Source organism: Lynx canadensis, chromosome Y (assembly GCF_007474595.2).
Source record: "Lynx canadensis isolate LIC74 chromosome Y, mLynCan4.pri.v2, whole genome shotgun sequence".
Lineage (NCBI taxonomy): Eukaryota > Metazoa > Chordata > Mammalia > Carnivora > Felidae > Lynx > Lynx canadensis.
Genome location: NC_050200.1, coordinates 1,863,590 through 1,875,898, shown reverse-complemented (window position 1 = coordinate 1,875,898; position 12,309 = coordinate 1,863,590).

Sequence of the window (12,309 nt, the reverse complement as noted above, 5' to 3'; positions counted from 1 at the left end):
CCTGTCCATTGCTGTAAAAGTGGGATGTTAAAGTCCCTTGCTACTATTGTATTTTTGTCAGTGAGTTCCTGTATGTTTGCTGTTAGGTGGAGTATATATTTGGGGGAGCATAAACATTGACAATTGTTAGATCTTATTGTTGAATAGGCCCGTCTATATGATACTGTGTTTTCATTGCTTGTTAACAACCTTTGGTTTAAAATCTAGTTTTTCAGGGGCACCTGGGTGGCCCAGTCCGTTGTGAGTCCAACTCTCGACTTCAGCTCAGGTCATGATCTCCTGCAGAACCTGTTTTGGATCTTCTGTCTCCCTCTCTCTGCCCCTCCCTTGTTTGTTCTCTCTCTCTCTCTCTCAAAAACAAATGAACATGAAAAAATTAAAAAAAAAATACCTAGTTTTTCTGACATAAGTATTGCTGCTCCAACTTTCTTTTGATATCCATTTCCATGAGAACCTTTCCTCCATTCCTTCATTTTCAGTCTGCAGGTGTCTTTATGTCTGAAATGAGTGATTCTTTTTTATGAGCGAGTATTATACCATTGTATTTATATACCATTGTTCCTTTATTCATTCATCAGTTAATGGACACTTGGGGTCTTTGTATAATTTGACTGCTGTTGACAGTGCTGCTGCAAAGATAGGAGTGCATGTATCCCTTCTATCAGTATTTTTGCTTCCTTTGGGTCAATACCTAGTACTGCGGTTGTTGGGTCATAGGGTAGTTCTGTTTTTAATTTTTTCGAGGAACCTCTATTTTGGTCTCTGTAGTGGCTGCCCAAGTTTGTATTACCACCAGCAATGGGAGAGGGTTTCCCTTTCTCCACATCCTTGCCAATACCTGCTGTATCTTGTGTTGTTGATTTTAGCCATTGTGACAGATGTGAGGTGGTATCTCATTGTGGTTTTGATTTTTATTGCTCTGATGATGAGTGATGTTGAGCATCTTTACTTCTGTCAGTTGGCCATTTATATGTCTGCTTTGGGAAAATGTCTTTTCATGTTTCCTGATTTTTTAATTGGTTTGTTAATTGTGGTTTTGAGTTTTATAAATTCTTCATAGATTTTGAAAATTAACCCTTGAGCAGATATGTCATTTGCAAATATCTTCTTCTAATCCATAAATTGCCTGTTCACTTTGTTGATTATTCCCTTTGCTGTGCAGAGCCTTTTGTCTTCATGAAGTCCAGAGAGTTTCTTTCTCCTTTTGTTTCTCTTGTCTCAGAGATATATTTAGTTAGAAGTTGCTATGGCCAAGGTCAGAGAGGCTACAGTCTGTGTTATCTTCTTGGATTTTCATGGCTTCCAGTCTCATGTTCAGACCTTTCATCCGTTTTGAATTTATTTTTATGTATGGTGTAAGAAAGTGGTCTAATTTCATTTTTGACAACACTCGTTATTGAAGAGACAGGTATTTTTCCCCATTGGGTAGTATTTCCTGCCTTGTCAAAGATTAGTTGACCTTATAGTTGTGGGTTCATTTATGAGTTTTCTGTTCTCTTGATCTTAGTGTATGTTTTTGTGCCATCACCATACAGTCTTCATTGCCACACCTTGGTAATATGACTGTAAATCAGCAGTTTCAGTTCTCCCAGCTTGGCTTTTCTTTTTCAAGACTGCTTTTACTGTTTGCGGTCTTATGTGGTTCCATTCATATTTTGGGATTGTTTAGTGTTGCCCTGTGAATAATGCTGTTGGTATTTTGATAAGAATTGCATTAAGTATAGATTACTGTGATGGTATAGACATCTTAACAATATTCGTTTTCCAGTCCGTGAGCATGTAATGTGTCATTTCTTTGTGTCATTTTTAGTTTCTTTCAACAGTGTTTTCCAGTTTTCAAGGTACAGGTCTTTCACCTCCTTGGTTCGGTTTATTCCTGGGTATCTTACGACTTTTGATGTAATGGTAATGGGAGTTATTTCTTAATTTCCCTCTGTGTTGCTTTCATTATTGGTGTTTTGAAAAGCAACTGATTTCTGTGTGTTGATATTGTATCCTGCAGTGTTACTGTATTTGTAAATCAGGTCTGGAGCATTTTTGTTTTTGTTTTTGTTTTTGTTTTTGTTTTTTCATATAGTGTATCATGTTATCTGTAAATGGTGGAAGTTTTACTTATTACTTACTTATGGAATAATTTTATTCCTTTTTTTTTAAATTTGGTTGGTCTCACTAGAACTTTCAGTACTATGCTGAATAAAAGTGGATAGAGTAGATATCCTTGTCCTGTTCCTGGAGTTATGGGAAAAGCTGTCATATTTTCCCAGTTGAGATAGATAGCAGCTGTGGGTTTTTCATATTGGTCTTTATTATGTTGGGGTATGTCTCCTCTAAATCTACTTTGTTGAGGGTGTTTATCACTAGTGAATGCTGTAGTTTTTGAAAGGAGTCAGTCATATGGTTCTTATCCATTCTCTTATTGATGTGATGTAGCACATTGTTTTGCAAATATTGAATCACCCTTGCAATGCCAGGAATAAATCCCCCTTGACTGTGGTAAATGATTTTTTTAAATGTGTTGTTGTATTTGGTTACCTAGTATTTTAATGAAGATTTTTGCATCTGTGTCCGTAAGGGGTATTGGTGTATAGTTCTCTTTTTCAGTGGCGTCTTTCTCTGGTTTTGTTTTCAGGAAAATACTGGCCTCATACAATGGATTTGGAAGTTTTCCTTCCTTCTATGGTTTTTGGCATAGTTTGAGAATAGGTTTATACTCTTCACTCAGTTTTTGCTAGAATTTGCCAGTGAAGCCATTTGGTCCTGCACTTTTATTTGTTGGGAGATCTTTTATTGCTGATTCAGTTTCCTTGCAAGTTTTCTATGTCTTACTGTTCAACTTTTCTTACTATATAAGTGTGGGTAGTTTATGTTTGTAGGAATTTATCCATATTATTTAGGTTGTACAATTTGTTGGCCTTTAGTTTTTCATAATAATTGTTTCATAATTGCGTGGGATTTCTGTGGTGGTGTTTCTTGTTTCTCGTTTCTAATTTTTTTAATTTTCTTTGTGGGAGTTCTTGCTTTCTCTGTTTGGTAAAGTCTGGCTAAAGGTTTGCTAGCTTTTTCAGAGAACCAACACCTCATTTAATTGATCTGATGTACGTTTTTTTCATTTCTGAATGCTTTAATTGTCTCATGTTTATTATTTTAGCTGGCTTCAGGCTTTACATTTTCCCCCCTCGTCCCTTTAGTTGTAAGGTTAATTTGTGCATTTGAGCTTTTTATTTCTTCCTGAGGTAGATCTGTTTTATAATATAATTCCCTCTTAGGACTGCCTTGTCTACATCCCAGAGGTTTTGAACTGTCATGTTTTCATTTTCATTTGTTTCCATGTATTTTTAAAAATTTCTTCTTTGATTTCATGGCTGCCTAATTCATTGTTTAGTAGAGGGTCCTTTAATCTCCATGTATTTGTGGTCTTTCTGGATTTTTGTTTTGTGGTTGACTTTTAGTTTCATGAAAAGATGCATAGAATCATTTAACCTTTTTGTGTGTATTGAGACTTGATTTGTGTCTTCATATGCAATTTATTCTGGGGAATGTTTCATGGGCACTTGAAAGGAATGTGCATCGTGCTGTTTTAGATTGAAATGTTCTAAAAGTAGACATGTTAAGTCCATCTGGTCCAGTGTGTCATTCAAAGCCATTGTTTCTTTGTTAATTATCTGCTTAGATGATCTGTCCATTGATGTGGGCTGCTAAAGTCTCTTACTATTGTTGTCTTGTTATCAGTGTATTCAGTTATGTTATTATTTTTTAACATTTGGGTTCTCGCAACTTGGCTTTAGTAAACTCCTGGAATGACACTGCTAGCGGATTAGGTGACAAGTATCTGTGGATCCCTGCCTCCTGTCTCTGTGCCTGTGCTGGAGAGCATGGAAGAAAAATGGGGCCTACCAGGTCCTTTGTCTTCAGTATTCCCCAGCATGTTCCAAAATCACTATCAACAGATCTTTCTGCTTCCCTAGTATTGTATAAACTGCCCTTTTATGTGATCTCTCCAAGGTCCTTGTCCTTAAGGGCATTGACCAGCTATCACTCATCCTCTCAGTTCACCCAGTGCTGAGTCATCTGACCTCTATAGCTCCCGGCTCTAAGTCCCACTTGTATAAATTGACAGAATTCAGCTTGTCTGGTGTTTAAAGCCAAATGTTATGGGGTCAGTCCTCCCCATGTCAGCTCCCTGGTGTGAAGGCCTATTTCTCTACGCTCTGCACATGCAGCTCCATCCTACCTGCAGGCAGCCTCCTTCCATCTTTCTGACCTTCCTATCCTTTCAGATGCAGTTTTGTGTCTATATTTAGCCATGGAGTTTGTTGTCCAGTCTTCAGGTCACTGTCTGCTTTATCGACTTGGATGTGGATGGCATCTAATTGTAAATGTGGTTCAGACTTGTCCTACTTGGCAGTTTTCTCAAGCTCCCTCTGTCATCTCATTTAGAATATCACTCCATGAAGCAAGGATATTAATGAAACATATTCCTGTGACATAGCAGCATTGAGGAACCCTCAATTTCACCTCCTTCTTGCCATCTCCTGGATTCTCCCACTTTCATAACATTGCAACTACAATAACTAACTCCTTAGAATCTGGAGGCAGGTAGTTTAGAAGGAACCACCACTTAATCTACCATATAACTTTCAAGGGATACAAAGGTTTCAGGCCCCTCTTTGGTAATGGAACAACACAGGCTCTAAGTCCTCTTTGGCTTCATGAGTTTAACTTCGCTGAATCCAGATCCATTTTGTTGGTGATGACAGCATTAGCTGCTGCTCTGCTGCTCTGTAACTTTGGCTTATAAACAAGAACACTAGCTTCTATCCAGGTATGTAGTTAGCAACAGTATAGGGTACCTAAAACCACAGAAACATTTGTGAAACAGGTCTGAACTTCAGGCAGCCTCTAGTATGAGCATTTGAGTCTAGGAACCAGAGAGCCATTCAGGGAGTGTCTGTTTTGGAGAGTAATGTTTGTGGACTTTAGGGTGAAATTTTGGAGTATTTGGGGAAGACTACCCTTCCTGAGGTAAGATTTAGGAATATCTGATGGGAGGTATCTACTGTTCATGGTTGCATAGTGTACGTTATTAGGGTTGTTCTCCAAAGGAGAGCTGGAGGGTTCCCATCAAGGCAGGATTTTATGAGTGTTTGTTTTATCAAGTGTCCTGGTGAAGTGTTTCAGAACTTGCCAAAGTGCCTTTTTGACCTAATTTGCATTATGGGGTCCTTCGTGCACTTGGGAACCTGGGGGAATAGGATTGGATACACTAGGGCCCACATTATTGTTGAAAAACAGTTTCTGACTCAGGCTGAAAAAATGGAAATGAGCCCAATTCACTAGGCTCTTATTGAGAACGAGGTATCAATGGGCTCAAAGTGGCTACTGCTTTATTCATCATTCATAAGGAGATTCAGAAAAAAGAAGAGGAGCTAAAAGAGCAGAATATTATTAGAAGAAACTATAGGAACTGGTGTTCAGAACAGACAGGAGAGCCCCCAATTTAGACATCCTTTTTAGGACAATTGTACATTTATGAAGGTATGGGTTTTGCTTATTCATGTACATAAGCTATGTATGTGTTTCCCCTTATAGGTTATATAGTTGTATTCCTTTCATTTAGTGAATGAGTCGCTACTCTTGTGTATGTAAAGGTCTAGTTAGCTGCAAAGGCTCTCGGTTAAAATTCTAGCATTATTCTTTGCTAGCTGTGTGAACTTGGACAATATTTTGTAGCACCCACACATGTATATGAAGATAATAATAATAACAAACACTTATTAATCACTTAACAGTGTATACATGAGGGTGGTGGGATAACCTAGAATATAAATCTTAACCAGATTATTCCATGCAATTTAATATTACTGCTACTACTAATGTCAATTATAAAGCACTTACTGTGTGTCTCACACTGTTCTAAGCACTTTGTATATATTTACTCATTTAAAATCTATCACAGGGTAGGTTACTAGTATTATTCCCATTTCATTAGTAAGGAAACTGAGTTCCAGACAGGTAAAATATCTGCATCCAGATGACACAGCTGGCAGTTGGTGGATAGAAAAGATTGTTGTAAGTGTCCAAAACTTCTCCTAAGTCACCTCTGAGCTGAAATATAGATATAAAAGAACTTCTATTTCTTTTATAAAACAGGAGAGCTAATAATGCCAGAACATGATGGAAGTAAGGACTGCAAAAATTTTTCTCCACCATAGAACAAATTTCTTAGAAACAGCTTTTTCAAAGCTCTGAAAAATCATAAAAATTACAGCAACCAGGGAAAAATGTCTTAAAATTTTTAAGAAACTGACTGAATCTTGGTAAAAACATCAAACTATGCATTTTAATTTGTCCTAATCCCATTCTCCTCTTTCCAACTCCATGATAGCCTTGGAAAATAATAGCCTGCATTCCCCTTGCATCCTTGCAGCCACCAAAGAGGAAAGAACAAAACTAAATGTCTTTCAAAATCTAACCCCCAAAGATTTTTCATTATTTTACGTATCTGAGATGTACCTTGGAAGACTCCATTTGCAAGGCTGTCTATATTTGATCTGATTTAGAGTTTGACCAGTGTGAACATATTCTCCTTAGTTAAGTTACTGAAACAGTTACAAGAATAGAAAGACAATTTGAAAAAGCAATGGCAAGAAATACCCCAAATTTGATTAAAAAAAAAACTTCAATCTACATATCTGACAAGCTAAACAAACTCAAAGCAGAATAAGACCAAAGAGATCCACATGAGAACATATTATTATATAAACTATTAAAATCCAAAGACAAATGGAGAATCTTAGAAGCTTCAGGGAAGAAGCAACTCATCACATACAAGAGATTCTCAATTATATTAATATTATTATCACTAGAAATCATGTAGGCCAGATGTAGTGGGATTACATATTCAAATACTGAAAGAAAAAAAAAATGTCAATCAGGAATTTCAAAACTAACCTTTGAAAATGGAGACAAATTAGTACAATCCAATATAAACAAAAATAGAGAATTCATGATTAACATATTTTCCATGAGATAAGAAAATTCCTGAAGGGACCCCTTCAGACTGAAATGAAAGAATATTTGACAGTAACTCAAATATACAGGTAGAAAGAGCATCAATAAAAGAGTATTGGTAAATACAACAGGTATTTTTATTGTTTGAGTAGGCTGATATTAGACTGAAAACACATCCATGTTCTAGAGCCCAGAACCTGTGCATGTTATACTATATAGGAAAACAGGTGCTGCAAGTTTGATTAAATTAATGAACTTGACATGAGGAGATTATCTTGGTTTATCGAGTGGTCTCAAAATAGTCTCTATAAGAGGAATGCAGGAGGAGTCATAGTCAGAGGAGAAAGACATAAAGTGATAAGAGCAGTGGAGTGATGTATTTGAAGATAGATGAAGGGGCCATGAGTGAAGGAATACAGGCAGTCACTAAATTGAAAGGACCAGAAAATGTATATCCCAGCAGAACATCTAGATGGAGCCAGTCCTGCCAATACCTTAACTTCAGGCCATAAATCAATTTTGAACTTTTGATATCCAGAACTGTAAGAGAATAATTTGTATTGTACTAATCCACAAAATTTGTGTAAATTGGTTACAACAAGAAGCATAAACCAACGCAGTAATTTTTTTCTCTCTTATCTGATTTAAAAACCAGATACACCAAGAAATAATTATAAATTTGTGCTGATGCGGACACAGTGTATAAAGGCATAGTTAGGGGTAATAATAGGTGACTTCTAGAGAAGTAAACTTTTATCATACCATTTACATGAGGCTAGCATTAAACTAATTTAAGATGTCAATTTTAATCTCTAAAGCAACTCCTAATAAAATGCCTCTAACATATATATAAATATATATGTAAGTATTTAATATATATTTATATATAATATAATATAATATAATATAATATAATATAATATAATATAATATAAAAATATAATTAATATAATATAATTAATATAAGTATTTAAAAAGACCTAAAGCACACAAAAAAATCTAGGATATTTAAAATGGTTTACTAGAAGATGTCCAATTAAAAGACAGAGATTGTCCACTCTTGTTGTTTTTCTTCTACATAGTACTGAAACTCCTAGCCACAACAAACAAGAAAAAGAAATAAAAGGCATCCTAATTGGTGAAAAAGAAAAACTTTCACTATTTGCACATACAATACTATACAGTGAAAACTCCACCAAAACACGATTAGAACTAAGTGAATTCAGTAAAATTGCAGGATACAAAATTAATGTACAGAAATTAGTTGAATGTCTATACACTAATAACACAGTAGCAGAAATGCAAATTTAAAAACAATCCTATTTTTTTTTAATTTAATGTTTATTTTTGAGAGAGAGAGAGGGACAGAGCATGAGTGGGGGAGAGACAGAGAAAGAGAGGGAGACAGAATCTGAAACAGGCTCCAGGCTCTGAGTTGTTACCACAGAGCTTGACGCAGGGCTCAAACTCAGGAATGGTTAGATCACGACGTGAGCCAAAGTTGGATGTTTAACCGACTGAGCCCATCAGTTACCTCAAAATAATCCTATTTATAATTCCATTAAAAAGGGGTGCTTGGGTGGCTCAGTCAGTTAAGCATCTGGGTTTTGATTCTGAGTCAGGTCATAATGTCATGGTTGTTAGATTGAGCCCCACATCAGGCCCTGCCCTGACAGCATGAAGACTGCTTGGGATTCTCCCTGTCCCTCTCTCTCTGCCCCACACCTGCTTGTGTGTACACAGACTCTCTCTCTCTCTCTCTCTGTCTCTCTGTCTCTCTCTCTCAAAATAAATAAAAAAAGAAAAAATTACACTTAAAGTAATAAAATACCTAGAAATAAACTTAATCAAGGAGATGAAAGACCTGTACTCTAAAAACTATAAAGCACTGATGAAAGTAATTGGAAACAACACAAACAAATGGAAATGTATTCCATGCTCATTGGTAAGAAGAAATAATATTATTAAAATGTCCATACTACCCATAGCAATCTACAAATTCAATATAATCCATATCAAACCAATAGCATTTTTCACAGAACTAGAACAAATAGTCCTAACATTTATATGGAACCACAAAAGATCCTGAACAGCCAAAGCAATCTTGAGAGAGAAGAACAAAGATACCGATGTCACAATGTCAGATCACACCAGTATAGTACTGGCCCAAAAATACATACATGGATCAATCGAACAGTTGAGAAATACCAAAAATAAACCTACCTTTGTATGGCTAATTAATCAACATGAAAGGAGACAAGAATATACAATGGGGAAAGACAGTTTCTCCAGTGAATGTTGTTCAGAAAACTGGACAGCTACTTGAAAAATAATGCAACTGAATGACTTTCTTACATTAAACTCAAAATGGATAAAGACCTATATGTGAGATCTGACACCAAAAAATTCCGAGAAGAAAATATAGGAAGTAATCTGTTAGATAAAGGCCTTAACCATGTAATTATGGATATGTGTCCTCAGGAAAAGGTAACAAAAGCAAAAATAAAATACTGGGACTACACCAAGCTAAAAACGGACAGCAAAGGAAACCTTCAACAAAGGAAGAGGAAACTTACTGAATGGGAGAAAATACTTTGAATTATATACCTGATAGTGGTTAATATCCAAAATACATGAAGAACTTCTATAACTCAACACTAAAAACACAAATACTCCAATTGAAAAAAGAATGAGAAGATCTGAATAGACATATTTCCAAAGAAGATATCCAGATGGCCAGCAGACACATGAAAAGGTACTCAAGATCACTCATCAATAAGGAAATGAAAATCAAAAGCACGATGCAATATCACCTCACATGTGTTAGAATGGCTAAAATCAACAACACAAGAAACAACAAATGTTGACAAAAATATGAAGAAAAAGGAACCCTTATGTACTGTTTATGGTAATGGAAACTGTTCAGCAGCTATGGAAAATAGTATAGACCTAGAAGGCATTATGCTAAGGGAAATGAGTCAGAGAAAGATAAATGTCAGATTATTTCACTTATATGTGAAATTTAAAAATAAAACAAACTAACAAAAACAACAGAGTTTTGGGGCGCCTAGGTAACTCAGTTGGTTGAGTGCCCGACTTTGGCTCAGGTATGATCTCACAGTTCATGAGTTCGAGCCCCTCGTCGGGCTCTGTGCCGACAGCTCAGAGCCTGGAGCCTGCTTCAGATTCTGTGTCTCCCTCTCTCTCTCTCTGCCCCTCCCCAGCTTGCACTCTGTCTCTCCCTCTCTCAAAAATAAGTAAACATTGAAAAAAAATTTATATTAAAAAAAAACAGCATCCTAAATACAGAGAAGAAATTGATGGTTACTAGAGGGGATGGGAGCTGGGGATGGGCAAAGCAGGTGAACAGGATTAAGAGGTAGAAATGTCCAGTTATAAAACAAAGTAGTCACAGTGATGAAAATTATAGAATAGGAAATGTAGTCAATAATATTGTAATATGTAGTAACTTTGTATGGTGATGGATGGTAACTATCTAGGGAAGCATGTGTAATGTATAGAATTGTCAAAATCACTATATTGTACACCTAATACAATACAATATTGCATGTCAACAATACTCAATAAAACAAAGAAATAGTATATCTGTTCAAGAGAAAAAAATTTTAAATAAAAGAGAAAGATTGGCAGAATGGATGATCCAACTATATTATGTCTACAATAATGGCAGAGTCCATTTTTAATAAAGTAAAAAGATGTTTAAAAAAGTTCTTGCAAGTAGTAACCGAGATTGCAGTGGCAGCTATACCACTAGCAGACTAAACAGAATTTAAGTAAAATATTTTACTACTGACAAAGAAGGAAGTTAGAAATTGATAAAAGGGTCTATTTGTCACAAGATATAAAAATTATAAGCATTCACCTAACAGAATTTCAAATATCTGAGTCCAAACTAACAAAATTTGATAGAGAAAGAGATAAAGGACACAAGAACAAAAGATCACCAAGAAATTAGAAAACATAAACAACACTATAAACCCATTGGACCTAACAGGTATGTATGCAGCACTACCACCAACAATAGAATACATATTCTTCTCAAGTGCATATGCAATATTTTCCCAGAGAGATCTATATGAGGCCATAAACAAGTTTCAGTAATTTAAAATGGATTGAAATCATACCAGGTATGTTCTCTGACCATAATAGAGTGAAACTGGAAATCAATAATGGAAGGATATTTTGGAAGTTTAGAAATATGTGGTACTTAAACAACACATTCTTAAATATTCAGAGTATCAAGAATGAATTCACAAGGGGAATTAGAAAATACGTTGAATAAATGAAAATGAAAACAACATAAAAACAATATGGGATGCAACAAAAGCAGTATTCACAAAGTTTATAGCTCTAATTGCCTACACAAGGAACAAAGATCTCAAATCCATTGCCTAATCTCTCATCTCAAGAAACTAGGAAAAAAATTATAACCACAGGCAAAAAAAAAAAAAAAAGAGGAAAAATAAAAAGACTAGGATGGAAATAAATTAGAGAATATTAAAAAGATTAGAGAAAATCAACAACCAAAATTTGGCTTTTTAAAAAGATTAACAAAACTGACAAGCCTTAGCTAGACTGTAAAAGAGAATAGCAGAGCAGACTCAATTACTGAAACCAGAATGAATAAGGACATTACTACGAACTTTACAGAAAAGATTAAAAGAATGTACTACTATACACTTACATGTCAACAAATTGCTTAACCTAGATAAACAAATTCGAGAAAAATACAAGCCACTGAAACCAATTAGTTTTTTAAAAATGGAAAGGTTGAATAGATCTATAGCAGATAAAGAGATTGCCTTCATAATCAAAATTTCCACAAGAAAAAGCCTGGGACCAGACAGTTCTTAGGGTTAATTGTAGCAAATGTTTTCCTGGGGTTATTAATGGTTATATGTAAAAGATAAAGAATTCATCATCTGGTAGCAGTCAGTTAATGTGATATTTATTATTCATCAGAAATCTTCTGGGTGCTTTTCACAGTGCTTTGACTTTTATTACATGGTGGTGACTTTGATGACCTAGTATCTGTCATTTTTATTTAATGAGCATTGATAACATTATCACTCTGGTTTCCAGTATCCTTTAGGAAGGGGGTGTCAAGGGGCGCCTGGGTGGCGCAGTTGGTTAAGCGTCGGACTTCAGCCAGGTCACGATCTCGCGGTCCGTGAGTTCAAGCCCCGCCTCTGGCTCTGGGCTGATGGCTCAGAGCCTGGAGCCTGTTTCCAATTCTGTGTCTCCCTTTCTCTCTGCCCCTCTCCCGTTCATGCTCTG